Source organism: Notamacropus eugenii, chromosome 3, assembly GCF_028372415.1.
Source record: "Notamacropus eugenii isolate mMacEug1 chromosome 3, mMacEug1.pri_v2, whole genome shotgun sequence".
In the NCBI taxonomy this organism is placed as follows: Eukaryota; Metazoa; Chordata; class Mammalia; order Diprotodontia; family Macropodidae; genus Notamacropus; species Notamacropus eugenii.
Window position 1 is genome coordinate 22,398,766 of NC_092874.1, and position 10,208 is coordinate 22,408,973.

A 10,208-nucleotide genomic window follows, 5' to 3' on the forward strand; every position below is an offset into this window, starting at 1 on the left:
GACATTGACATTTACTACCTGTGTGACCCTGGGCAAGTCACTTAACCCCAATTACCTCATTAAAAAAATAAACAGTATGAAAGTAAGACCCTTTCTCATGCTGGTTGTGCTCTTCTACTTTATTAATAGGCGTAGGGACAGGACCTGTGATTTCACTGGTATAGGGAAATTACCACATGAGGAAACTCCCTCTACTTGTGCAAATTAGCACTTTCTCTGCAACTTATAGTCTTATGGCTGGGGAACTAAGAAGAAGGGTTACACAGCTAGTAATTGTCTGAGGCAGGATTTGAACCCAAGTCTTCCTGATTCTAAATCTAGTGCCCTACACCATGCTGGCTCTTTCTAAGAGGAGAAAACTACTTATGTGAGATTATGTTATGTTATGACTAATCTACAAACTGGGCTTCAGCAATATGTAATTTGAGAATTACCATAAGAGCAGGCTGGTTTTTAAAGAGGCAGAGGAACTAGAGACCAAATTGCCAACATTTGCAGAATTACAGACAAAGCAAAGGGGTTCCACAAAAACTTCTTCTGCTTCATTGACTACACTAAAGCCCTTGACTGTTTGGATTACAACAAAATATAGCAAGTCCTCAAAGACATGGGAGGACCAGATTATCTTACTTGTCTCCTGAGGACCTGAATCAGAACATGTATCAGGGTCAACAAGCAACAGTTAGAACTGAACATGGAACAACTGACTGGTTTAAGACTGGAAAAGGAGTATAACAAGGCTGTGTATTGTCACCTTATTTATTTAACTTATATGCAGAATATATCAAGTGAAATGTCCAGCTGAATGAATCAAAATCCAGAATTAAGGTTTCTGGCAGAAATATCAACAATCTCAGATATGTAGATGATGCCAATCTGATGACAAAAAATGAAGAGAAATTAAGAAATCTCTTGAGGAGAGTATAAGAAGAGAGTGTAAAAGCTGGCTTGTAGCTTAACATTTAAAAAAATAAACTAAGATCGGGGCAATTGGTCCCATCACTTCCTGGCAAATACAAGGAGAAGAAATGGAAGCAGTATCAGATTTTACATTCTTGGGCTCAAAGATCACTACAAACAGTGACTGCAGCCATGCGATTAAAGACAATTGCTCTTTGGAGAGAAAGTTATGGCAAATCTGACACTATACCAAAACGCATCACCTTGCTGACAAAGGTCCATAGAGTCAACGCTATGGATTTTCCAGTAGGAATGTATGGCTGTGTGAGTTGGATCATAAAGCTAGTTGAGTACCGCAGAATTGATACTTTCAAATCATTGTGCTGGAGACTTTTGAGAGACCCTTGGACAGCAAGGAGATCAAATCAGTCAACACTTAAAGAAAGCAATTTAGACTGTTCGCTGGAAGGGCAAATACTGAAACTAAAGCTTAAATACTTTGGTCACATAATCAGAAGATGGGACTCACTGGAAAAGAACCTGAAGTTGGGAAAGTTTGACGGCAGAAGAGGAGATGGACAGATAGTATCATGGAAACAACAAACATGAACTTGGACAGACTTCAAGAGGTAATGGAGGAGAGAAGGACCTGGCATGCTGTAGTCCATGGGGTCACAAAAAGTTGGACATCATTGAACAACTGAAGAAATATTTTTCTCCCTTATGGTTGTCAACTTTTAGTGACATGTATGTGTCAGAGATGACCAAGTTCAGAAAAAACCTTAGCCATTTCATTAAGACAGAAGCTCTACAATGCATTTCCATGAAAGTTTTCTTAAAATACATTTAAATTCCATGGAGAGTGACATTTATTTCTAAGCTGGAGATGAGCTAAACTTATCTCAGCTTATCAATGACCTAGATAAAATCTAGTACCCAGAAAGAACTGAAAACAGTCCTCAAAATGTGTGACTGAGGTAGAGTGCAGTGAGACTATCAGCTACCTAGCCCTGGAACCTTGCATCTCTTAATGCATCCAAGACCCAGCAGCCAGGGCTATACTGGAGCCAGCCTGTGCCACTGGAGCTGATTATTATATTTTCAGTAACAGCCTTTACACCCTCAGAAATCAGCTAAGGCTACAAATCAGGACTTGATTTATTATTGTTTTGATGTTTGTCTAGACTTGAGAAAGTGATGGAGAAAATTTTAATAATGAAGATTAAACATAAAACTGTATCCTGTGTACATTTTTCCCCAGAGAGCTCTTTGTTAAACATTTACCAGTATACCACTGGCAGTAGCTTTTTGACCACCATATCACAGTGTTGACACATTGACTTTTCAGTCTGCTAAAAACGCTAGATCTTTTTCAGAGGAAATTCCATCTGGTCATGTTCCCCTAAACCCCATTCCCCATCTTGTAATGATAAAGGTGACATTTTGAATCCAAATATGTCTTTATTCTTATGTAATTCTAGCCTCTGACCTTTATTTTCTGATCATCATCTAACTTGTGAATTATACATCTCAGCACATTTGGTCAACATGCCCTCTGTGGCTTTATTCAGGTTATTAATATATTAATTAATAATTATATTATAAATATATAATATAAGCTGCTTTGGACCAAACACAGATCCAGGAGCAGCTGCATTCTTTGCCTAGTGGAATTCCAGTTACCTGAAGCGTCTGCTTCCCTACCCAGTCCTCAGAGGGTCTATGTCCTATCCCCAGGCAATTTTCCTATAAGAGAGACTATCCCCAGTATACCAACTGGCCTGGAGACTCAAGGCAAGACATCCAGTTTCAGCAGCCAGTGGTCAAGTGGAGGTTAGTCCCAATCCTTTCCCACCGCTATAGTAAGCCTCAGTGGTTAACAAGCTCCCTACAGCCTGGAGCTCTTCCTCACACCGTCCCTTCACCTCCTACTGCTCACTGAAAGCTGACTTTCTTCCTGAAGATGGATATCTTAGTATCTTCTCCAAAACTGGCTGTTCTCTTAGGCCCCCTGACGTACTTTTTGATCCCTGGTGGTCTGAACAGCTTCCTCCATCCCAAGCACTGGCCCCTTCCAAAGCTCTGGTCTCCAAATTCCCAAACCTCTCTAGCTCACAAGTCTGCTACAATCACACACAGGAGTGAATATACCTTTGATTCTCACCTAACCTCTACCCTATGTTGAATTTAATGCCAGTGTCAGGATTCCAAGTTATAGCTCTGGGATTTGGTGGTGGCCACCAAAGAGAGAAATGAAATTCCAGGGTTCCATATTCTTCCCAGGCATCTTTTGAAAAGTACAGAGATTTCTCTCCTCAGTTGCAATGGGTAGAATGCTGGACTTGGAGTCAGAAAGACCCAAGTTCAAATCCTGCCTGTGTGACCCTAGGCAAGTCACTGAAATTCTCTCTGCCTCCATTTATTCATCTGCAAAATGGGGCTAATAATAGCACAGAATGAGATAACATGTAAAGCACTTTTCAAATTTTATAGTGTTATATAAATGTGAGCTATTATTAATCTCCCTTATTGGACTAAGAGTTCCTTGAGAGCCTCAGTCATTAGCACAGTGCCTGGCACATTGTTGTCATTCGCTCATTCAGTCCCATCCAACTCTTCATGGCCCCATAGACCATATCACACCAATACTGTCCATGAGGTTTTGGACAGAGATACTGGAGGAGTTTGCCCTTTCCTTCTCCAGAGACAAACAGATTAAGTGACTTACCCAGGGTGACACAGTCAGTAAGTGTCTGAAGCCAGACGTAAACTCTGTTCCTCCTTACTCCAGGTCCAGTGCATTATCCACTGAGCCACCCAGCTGCCTCCTGGCACATAGTAAGCACTTAACAAATGCTTGCTGACTTAACTAAGGAAAACTTCTAAATCAATGGCTCCCATGCTTGGGGTTCATCACATTAAATTATTCACTATAATAAGTAAAGAAATATAATTTCTGTAGACTAGGAAGGCAGCATGGCATAATACTGACTTTAGAGTGAGAGGATATGGGTTCAAATCTCATCTCTTTTCCCTGAAAGTTGTGTGATCTTGGGCAAATTCACTGCACTAATCACAGCCTCATTTGGGGGCACTCAGATTGAGGAGGGCTGCAGAAGGCAGAGCTTTGAGCTAAGTCTAAAGCCAGGAAGCCAGTTGGTGGAGGTGAGGAGGAAGAGTATTCCAGCCATGAGGGTAGCTGGGCCACAAAACTGTGGAGGGGAGTGAGGAGGTCTTCTCATGAGGAATCTTAAGCCAGAAAAGGGGAAGTGGCTGCTCCAGGGACGACTGAGGACCAGCCCCCAACTCCTGCCCTCATACAGGGCAGCTAAAGTGAACTACTTTGGGAGAAGGGTCAATGGGACTTTGGGACCCTTGGTGGAAGCTGTTCCCGAGTGTGGAGGCCAACGCCTTGCCTCCTTTCCCCTGCATTGTTGCCCAGGCAATGGAGCTAGCTGGGTGATTTGAGGTAACAGCTTATTTCTAAGAGCAGAGAACAAGTGAGTTGCAAGTGAGTTCTCTTCCCTCCCACCCACCCATTTTCTCACAGAAGGAGAACAGTTGTTATTTTATTTAGCGCCTAGAGCCTTAGCATCTGCCCCCTTGTAATTTGGGAATCCACTCTCAGAGCTCGCTGGTTTTCACAATGGCCATTAATCTCTCAGCTCAAGCCTCGTTAAGATGACAGGAGGTTACAAACTGTGACCAGAAAGGACTGGTCAGAAGTTCCCTCATCCATGTGTGCCAGACTGAGGGCATCACAATAGGGAACAAGTAGGCAGAATCTGTAACTTCAGCAGCCCCGGGAGGCCATTTGGCCCGATGGAAGGAGGGCTGCATTTGGTGCCAAGGAGAGAAATCCGAATCCTAACCCTGTCACTTAGAACCTGAAGTAAATCACGTCACCTTTATGACCCTCAGCTCCCTCCTCTAGAAAATAAGGGCATTTGGACTAATTGACCTCTGAATTTCCATCCCATTCTAAATCTATGGTCCCATATCTCTCTGGGCCTCAATTTCCTTATCTGCAAAATGGAGTGATTGAACCAAATGACCTCTAATGTCCCTTCTAGCAAATAAATAACGTGCCTTCCACATGATGGTTGATCTTTTCGGATGAATAAACGAATAGAAAAAGATTTATTAAGTTTTTTCTATGTGCCAAATAATAAGAATGCAAAAAACAAAAAGTCAGTTGTTTCCCTCAAGCTCACATTTTAATGAAAGAGACAACAGACATAAGAGGTGTATGTAACAAAGGTAGGGGCTGTTGTAGTTAATAAAATACAAATTCACATTAAAATGTTAGTGAATCCCCCGTTCCTTTTTGCCATCATGTTTTCAAGCCCTGACAAGGACAATGACTGAACTGGACCAGGAGGCAGGAAGCCTGAGAGCCACATTGGAGCTCGGGAAGGACACCATGAGCTGTCCCTTCCCAAGTATCCAAGTCCTTTTCCTATGAAAAGTAGATCTAAGCTTAAAAGGACAGACTCTATGCATTTACACTGGCTGCCTCTCATGCCTAGAATTTTAGCTCAGTGTTTGGGAGGTCCAAAAGAAAGTGTGGGAGAGAAGAGGTATTGAACTGACTACCAAACTGACCTCATTGTTGTATGTCTGTGAAACCTGGACAGTCCACCAGCACCATGCCAGGAAACTGAATCACTTCCATTTGAACTGTCTTCGGAAGATTCTGAAGATCACCTGGCATGATAAGGTACCAGACTCTGAGGTCCTTACTCAGACCGAGCTGCCAAGCATTTAAACTCTGATGCAGAGAGCGCAACTCCAATGGGCTGGCCACATTGTTCAAATGCAAAAGATATGCTTGCCTAAAGGACTATTTTATGGAAAACTTGCATGGAGCAGGCTATCACATGGTGGTCAGAAGAAGCCATACAAGGACACTCCCAGGGTCGTTTTTAAGAACTTTGGAATTGATTGTGTGACATGGGAGATGCTGGCACAGGACCGCTCAGCATGGTGTGTTCACATCAGAGAAGGTACTGTGCTCTATGAGCAAAGCAAAATTGCAGTAGCTCAAAGAAAACATAGGATGCACAAATTTAGAGAATCCACCCCAAACATGCACATGGACTATTTGTGCCTGTCCTGTGGTAGAACATTCCAAGCTCACATTGGTCTGATCAGCCACAGTCAGACATACTGTAACTTGACTCTAACATAGTGAGGTCATTTTGGCCCTCTTCAAGAACAAAGGACAACACCCAACCAACTTTCACACCTGGAACTCTCCCCATCTCTCTCTCTCTCTCTCTCCATCTCTCCTCTCTCCTCTCTCTCTCTCTCTTTCTCTCTCTCCCCATCATCTCTCTCTCCCCTCATCTCTCTCCTTCTCTCTCTAACTAGGCAAACCCATTAAATAAGGTTAAAAGCTCAAGCTTGTTGATGAGTAGGGGGAAAGGGCATCTACCCCAAGCATATGAAGACTTTCTGGGATGGAATGGACGGATGAGTGTGATTTGTTCCAATAGTCACGAAGGCGGCTGAAGCAGGAGCTGTGGAGCACTTAGAGCTTGGTCAGGCATCAAAGATCATCCACTGCATCCCAGGCCATGGCCAATTGTCCTGACGTTTGTCTTGCCACTGGACTTCAGCGATTCTGGGAGAAAGGGTGAGGCTGATGACATTGTGTAACTCTATCTCTCTTAAATCCGATTCACCTCATGATGTCAGTGGTCTTCAAAAACAAGGGATAAGCAACAGCAGCCCTCTCTTACACTTGGACATGGAGAAAATGAACCAAGGAGAAGCTAGGTGGTGCAACAGATGGAATACCACGTCTGGAGTCAGGAAGACTCATCGTCCTGAGTTCAAATTTAGCCTCAGATACTTTACTAGCTGTGTGATCCTGGGCAAGTCACTTTACCTTGTTTGCCTCAGTTTCCTCATCTGTAAAATGAGCTGGAGAAGGAAATGGCAGACCAGTCTAGTGTCTTTGTCAAGAAAACCCCAAATAGGGTCATGAAGGGTCAGGTGCAACTCAACAACAACAATAAAAATAAATATTATCTTAACACGGTAGATAAAGCTCTGGGCTCAGACTTAGGAGGAACTGGATTGAAACCTTGCCTCAGATCCCTATTTGTTATGTGACCCTGGACAAATCACTTAATCACTCTCAGCCTCAGTTTCCTTATCTGTGAAATGGGAAGGAGAAGAATAGCACTTATCTCACAGGACTGTTGAGACAGATATAAAAAGCTAAATAAATGCCAGTTATTATCATTCATTTATTTTGACCAAGTTAATTTGGAGCATGTGTTCTTAACCACGCTCTATCCCTTCCCCCCCCAACAGAGATTTATGGATAGATTTTCAGATCTATGAACTTAAACGGGGAAATATATCTTTGGTTTGTTTGTTTTGCTAATCTTTGGTTTCCTTCATAATCCTGTGTATTTTATTTTATGCATGTAATGACATTATCTGAGAAGAGGTCCATAGGCTTCGCCAAAATGTCAAGAGGGTCCAAAGAGATTAAGAACCCCTGGATGGTTCAGAAGCTTGTTGTTCAACCAAAATGACTTATGAAAAGTAGCCTCCTTTAAAACGCTTGAATCCAATCAAAATGAAGTGATTCATCTATGATCCTTGTCTGCAAAATAAGGGCATTGAACTGACCAATCCTTGAGGTCCCTTCTGGTTTTATACCTTTAGGGAAAGAGCAACGGGCTGAGCCTGGAATTTCATTGTTCTGAGGAACTTCCAGAGGAGAAAACTCCTGCCACCTATGCTGATCTCTGCACCTTAATCTTAAAGAATTGCCCAGAGCCTTTAGATGTTAAATGACTTGCCCAGGGTCAGGCAGGCAATATGTCAGAGGAGGGATTTAAATCCAGGTCTTTCTCACTGAGATCACTTCTCTAACCATCACACCACACTGCTTCTCTTGAGATCATAGATCATCATTTTAGGACCGGAAGGGACATCATAAGATCATAGATTTAGAGCTGGAAGGGACTTTACTAGCTATTTAGTCTGACTCATTTTACAGATGTGGAAACTGAGGCATGGAGAGGTTAAATGGTTTGTCAAAGGTCACCTAGGCCCATAGAGGAACTAAACTCACAAGGCTGTGGCTTCAGAAAAAGTTTACTCCTCTCCCCTCCACACATTAATTGTTATTAAATGTCTACCACCATACTTAATCAATGTCTGTTCAGTTGGGCTTAATTTAACAGGTCTCTAATGGAGAGAGATACCCCCAATTTAAGCGATTCTGCTTAGTTGTTCCTTAAATTTGCCCAATTTTTTTCAGTCACATCCAGGCATATCGGAGAAGGGACTGTGGCAAAACATCCCCCTCCCTTCATCACACACACACGCACGCACGCACGCACGCACCTCCATTTATATGGGTTGTACCTAATCTGTTTCTCTTAAAATAGCATAAAATGTAAAACTGAACTTTAGACATGTTACCATTCTTACTTGATGAGAATATTTTAAGGGGAAAGAGCATTGAATTTGCAATTAGAAAACCTGCGTTTAAAGTCCAGCTTTGGAGCTCAGCCTGGGCAACCTTGGGATTTTAGTTGCTTCATCTTTACAGTGAGGGGCTTGGACTGGAGGACTTCAAAGTTCAGGTGAATTCGAGCTTTGGAACCAGAGGAACTGAGTTCAAATCCCAATTCTGTGAGTTGTGTGTATGTAACCTTAGATAAATCACTTCACCTCTGTGGGTCTCAGTTTCTTGATCTTTAAAATGAGGGAGATGGATTAGGATAACTCTAAGGTCTCTCTCTACTCTAAATCTATGAGCCTGATGGAGGAGAGAGGGTAAGAGAGAGAGTCAGCATCCTGGCCACCTGAAGACCAGAGGGGATGAGGACAAAGGAGGTTTGTAGAGCAAGCACCATCATTAGACAGAGCTGGAAGTTACAGGGACAAGCAGCAAGGAGTTTGTCAGTGAAACCAAGAGTGAGTCTTAGTTTCCAAGAGTACTCTTGAAACCAAGAGTAGGGCAGTAAGAATTTTCCCAGGTGGAGAAAAAGAGGCCAGACCAGGGAGGTTAGAGATGTGTGTCTGGGACATCTCCTTGGCCAGAAGCTGGAGAGGGAAGGAAGATTCAAAAAGCAGGACTCAGGGAGTGAGGACTATGTTAACTGAAGCGAACTTCAATCCAATTCCAGGCAACAAGCAGGCATTAGACCCCTATTACCTTGGACCAAAATCTTCCTTTTTCACGCCTTCTTCCCTGTCCCTCCACTGCTTCAATACAAGAAGATCCCTGGGAGCAGGCTGAAGATGTCCAGTGTGCCCCTCCACTGTGACTCAAGAAATACCAGCACTGAGTAGAAGAAGTCAGTTATTAAGCACCCACTCTGTGCCAGGCACTGTGCTAAGATTGGGTGGTTGGCTGTTGTCCTTCATTCTTGAAGATCAAAATGACATCGCTACATTAGAGTCAAGTTACAGAGCTCAGTACGGGAGATACAAAGGAAGGCAAAAGACAGCCCCTGCTCTCACTCTAATGGGGAGACAACAAGGATACTATGCACAAACTAGCTACAGAGAGGAGAAACAGGAGATCATCTGCAGAGGGAAGTCACTAGCTTTAAGGGGGATCAGAAAAGTCTTCCTGTAGAAGGGGATTTTAGCTGGGACTTAAAGGAAGCTGAGGAAGTGGGAAGGCAGAGAGGAGGAAGGTGCATTCCAGGCACCAGGCACAGCCAGAAACTCCTGAACCCTCAAACTGATGCTTGGAATTGACCTCTCTGACCCCCTAAGCCTTAGGCATGAAGGGGAAGCTGGGAAGGACCAAACCTCTCTCTGCTGCCTAACTCCTTAGTGTAGTCCTAGCCATGGTTACCAGTAAGGAGTCAAGGGGTTAGATCCCCAAGGTCAAAGACTAAAGAAGAGACCCTTTTGACCCTGCCTTGGAACTGGTATAGCAGAAGTCATTAGTGTCAGAGGGGGGGTCTCCTATTTGAGTGGGCTCTGTGCAATCATTTAATCAGGACCCCCTCTCATACCAGAGGCCAGGAAACACCCTTCCCCCCTTTTAAGCTACCATTTTCTTGCCCTTTATACCCCTTACCTATAATGTCATTAGAGTCTAGCAAGTTCCGATCCTAATTTTTTTAAAAAAAGGCACTTTGGAGTCCTGAGACTCATGAACGTTCTCTGAACAACAATCTCTTTACCCAGAAATTAACAGCTCATCCATCCCTTAATTATTGCTCATTTTAAACTTTATAGTCAAGTTCCCACTTATTAGAAGACTTTACTGGGTTCAGAAACCTGCCATCTTAAAAGACTGAGGCCAGATCTTGGAGAGA